Below are 4,639 nucleotides of genomic sequence, written 5' to 3' on the forward strand. Positions count from 1 at the left end.
AGGGAAGTGATCCGAGTAGTGTATAGAAGAGGAAATAAAGTCCTGCATTAAGTCGCTCTGTTTGGTTGCCTCAGCGGGTAATAACGATAAGGGTTGGGACTAGCGTAGCTTCAAATATGATATAGAATAAGATTAGTTCTGTGGTGGTGAATGTTATGATGAGGAATACTTGTAGTATGATTAACATTGTGATGTAGAGTTTTTTTCGGGTAAGTGGCTCTTTGAGGAGGTGTGATTGGCTTGCTATTAGTATCAGGGGAAGGAGTCATATGGTTAGGATTAGGAGGGGTGTGGAGAGGGAGTCAGAGGAGAATGTTAGAGAGTAGTTAAGATTGTTGTCGTTGGGTTGAGTGAGGAGGAGTAGGCTTGTAAAGCTGATTAATAGGCTATGGGTTGTAGAGTTGATTCAGATTAGATTATTTTTTGATAATCAGGTTAGTGGTATTAGTATGATAGTGGGGATAATAAATTTTAGCATTGGAGGAGGTTGAGGCTTTGAACATAGTCGGTGCCATATGTGTTGGAAACCATGACTAGTAAGGCTAGTCCGATAGCTGCTTCGCAGGCTGTGAAGAGGGCTATGATAAGTATTGTTTTTAGGTTACTTGTTTGGATTGCTCAGGGAAGAGGTAGTAGGAGAGCAATTTCTAAGTCGAAGAGAAGGAAGGTGATTGCAACTAGGAAAAATTTTATGGAAAAGGGTAGGCGGGCAGATTGTATAGGGTCGAAGCCACATTCATAGGGGCTTGTTTTTTCAGCATATACATTTAGTTGGGGGAGTCAGAAGGCGATAAGTATCAATAGCAGGGCTAGTGTTGTGTTTGTTAGGAGTGTCAGTAGAAGGTTTATTGTTCTTTTTCGGAGTTCACCGAAACTAACTGATTGGAAGTCAGTTGTACTTGTTAATACTAAAAGGACTATGAACCTCATCAGTAGATTGATACGTAGAGGAATAGTCATACGACGTCTGCGAAGTGTCAATATCAGGCTGCAGCTTCGAAACCGAAGTGGTGGTTTGATGTGAAGTGGAATTTTATTTGGCGTAGAAAGCAGACAGTGAGGAAAGTAGATCCAATGATAACGTGCAGTCCGTGAAAGCCCGTGGCTACAAAGAAAGTGGACCCATAAACTCCGTCTGAGATTGTGAATGGGGCTTCATAATATTCTGATGCTTGTAGTAGGGTAAAGTAAAGGCCAAGTGCGATTGTGATGAAAAGTGCTTGAAGTATGTGTTTGCGATCCCCTTGCATGAGACTGTGGTGGGCTCAGGTGATAGATACGCCAGAGGCTAGTAGAACGGAGGTGTTGAGAAGTGGTACTTCGAAGGGGTTTAGGGGGTGGATGTCTGTTGGTGGTCAGCATCCGCCTAGCTCGGGGGTAGGAGCGAGACTTGAGTGGTAAAAAGCTCAGAAAAACCCTGTGAAAAATAGAATCTCTGATAGGATGAACAGGACTACACATGATTAGGCCCGATGTTATAAGAAGTGCTGAGAGAGCTCCTGTGAGGGGTCAAGGGCTTGGGTTTACTATATGGTAGGAGTGAGTCTGGTGGGTCATTATGTATTATCATGCAAATATAGGCTTACTAAGAGGGTGAAAACATAGGCTTGGATTAGAACGACAGCGAACTCAAGGATGGTTTGTAGAGTGAGAATGATAAATGTGATGAGGGTTGTGAATAGGCTAATGCTTGCTAGTGCAAGGGTAGTTATCCCGATTAGGTGGATCAATAGGTGACCCGCTGTAATATTGGCAGTTAACCGTACGGCTAGCGCTACCGGCTGGATGAACAGGCTGATAGTTTCGATAATTACTAGTATAGGGATAAGAAAGGCGGGTGTGCCTTGGGGTAAGAAGTGAGCTAGGGATGCTTTTGTTTTGTTTCGGAAGCCTACAATGACAGTACCGGCTCATAGGGGAATGGCCATTCCTATATTTATTGAGAGTTGTGTGGTAGGTGTAAATGAGTGAGGTAGTATTCCAAGGAGGTTGGTAGAGGCGATGAATAGAATGAGTGAGATGAGTATGAGGGATCAGGTTTGTCCCTTGGAGTTGTGTGTGATTATTAATTGTTTTGATGTAAGTTTGGTCAATCACTGTTGGATGGAGATTGTTCGGTTGTCAATTAGTCGAGTTGGCATTGGAAATAAGATAACTGGGAATATGATGATTAGGGTGACGATGGGGACGCCTAGTACTACTGGGGTTGTAAAAGAGGCAAATAGATTTTGGTTCATGCAGTGTTTCAGGGGGTGTGTTGTTTCTGTGTTTTGGTGGGTGTTAGTTCAGGGTTAGGGGTGTAGAGGTGTTTTGAGATTTTTAATTGGAGCAGTGCGAAGAGAGTTAGGACTATGGACAGGATGGTAAGAAATCATGTTGATGTGTCTAGTTGTGGCATATCATCAAGGGGAGGCTTGGCTCTCAATCTTCAACTTAAAAGGTTAACGCTGATTTAGCTTCTTGATGAGATTACAGTATAGAGATGGACCATTTTTCAAAGCTTTCCAGGGGTACTAGTTCGAGGACGATTGGCATGAAACTATGGTTTGAGCCGCAGATTTCTGAACACTGTCCGTTGAATAAGCCTGGTCGTGTTGATATTAAGGTTGTTTGGTTTAGGCGTCCAGGGATTGCGTCTGTTTTTAGACCTAGAGAGGGGACAGCTCATGAGTGTAGGACATCCTCGGAGGAGACCAACACTCGGATTGTTATTTCTATGGGTAATACTATTCGGTTGTCAACCTCTAATAGTCGTAGGTCTCCTGGTTTTAAGTCCGATGTTGGGATTATGTAAGAGTCAAAGGACAGGTCTTCGTAGTCGGTATACTCGTAACTTCAATATCATTGGTGACCTATTGTTTTTACGGTAAGGGAGGGGCTGTTAATTTCGTCTATTATGTAGAGGATTCGCAGGGATGGTAGGGCGATTAGGATTAGAATGATAGCAGGGAGAACGGTTCAAATGGTTTCTACTTCTTGGGCATCTATTGTATTGATATGTGTTAATTTGGTTGTTAATATCAAGGTGATAATGTAGAGGACTAGAGAGCTAATTAGGAAAACAATTATTAGCGTATGGTCATGAAAGTGTAGGAGCTCTTCTATAATAGGAGATGTTGCGTCTTGGAAGCCTAGTTGAAGGGGGTATGCCATGGAGATATACAGGATTTTCACTTGTAATTTAACTTTGACAAAGTTATGTAAGGTTTTACTAATATCTCGTTTATGAAGAAAGACATAAAGGTTATGATGTTGGCTTGAAACCAACTGGAGAGGGTTCGATTCCTTCCTATCTTGATCATTTTGGGTTGATATATACTGGTTCTTCAAATGTGTGGTATGGTGGAGGACATCCATTTAGTCATTCGAGGTTAGTAGAAGTGAGATCTACTGTTGTTACTTCTCGTTTGGATGCGAAGGCTTCTCAGATGATGAAGATTATTAGTATAACTGCTGTTAGTGAGATGAATGAGCCTATTGATGAGACTGTGTTTCACGTTGTATAGGCGTCTGGATAGTCCAAGTATCGTCGAGGCATGCCTGATAGGCCTAGGAAATGTTGAGGGAAGAATGTTAGGTTTACGCCTACAAATATGATGAGGAAGTGGATTTTTGCTCATGTAGGGTCGAGTGTATACCCTGAGAATAATGGGAATCAGTGAACGAACCCTCTTATGATGGCAAAGACAGCTCCTATTGAAAGAACGTAGTGGAAATGGGCAACTACATAGTATGTATCGTGAAGAACAATGTCTAGTGAAGAGTTGGCTAGGACAATGCCAGTCAAGCCGCCTACTGTAAAGAGAAAGATGAAACCTAAGGCTCATATTAGGGCGGGAGATCATTTAATGTTACCTCCATGAAGAGTTGCCAGTCAGCTGAAGATTTTTACTCCTGTAGGGATAGCAATGATTATAGTTGCGGATGTAAAGTATGCTCGTGTGTCAACGTCCATACCTACAGTGAATATGTGGTGGGCTCATACGATAAAGCCTAAGAACCCAATGGAGATTATAGCTCAGACTATTCCCATATACCCAAAAGGTTCTTTTTTCCCGGAATAGTAAGTCACGATGTGGGAAATTATTCCGAAACCAGGTAGGATTAGAATATAGACTTCAGGGTGGCCGAAGAATCAGAATAGGTGTTGGTATAAAACAGGGTCTCCCCCTCCTGCCGGGTCGAAGAAAGTTGTATTTAGGTTTCGGTCAGTTAATAGTATGGTGATTCCAGCTGCTAAGACTGGTAGAGATAAGAGGAGCAATACGGCCGTGACTAGGATAGATCATACGAAGAGAGGTGTTTGGTATTGAGTTATGGCTGGGGGTTTTATGTTAATAATAGTTGTAATAAAATTGATGGCTCCGAGGATTGAGGAGACACCGGCTAGGTGTAGGGAAAAGATGGTAAGTAGTCATGTCATATCTAGTAAAGAGGTGGCTAATTTTTGGCCTATTATCAGGTATAGGCCAGGGTGTAGGCGGTGTATGATTGTGGGGAAATATCCTAGTAAGAGGGAGAATTTGGTGGGGTTTGAGGGGAGGTTATATTTTAGGTTTTGTGTGTTGAGGTTAACTTCAAATGCGATAATGAAGCCTAGGGTTGTTATTGTAAGGGCGGTTAGTTTTAGGTATAGGGG

At 42.4% G+C, this 4,639-nt stretch overlaps 1 pseudogene; it reads right to left on the reverse strand.

Annotated features, from left to right (window-relative positions):
- Nucleotides 1–2,469: 2,469 nt before the first annotated feature.
- LOC129392845 (cytochrome c oxidase subunit 2-like) lies at nucleotides 2,470–3,153 on the reverse strand (annotated as a pseudogene).
- Nucleotides 3,154–4,639: the final 1,486 nt, after the last annotated feature.

The sequence above is a fragment of the Physeter macrocephalus genome, chromosome 15 (assembly GCF_002837175.3).
Source record: "Physeter macrocephalus isolate SW-GA chromosome 15, ASM283717v5, whole genome shotgun sequence".
Taxonomy (NCBI): domain Eukaryota; kingdom Metazoa; phylum Chordata; class Mammalia; order Artiodactyla; family Physeteridae; genus Physeter; species Physeter macrocephalus.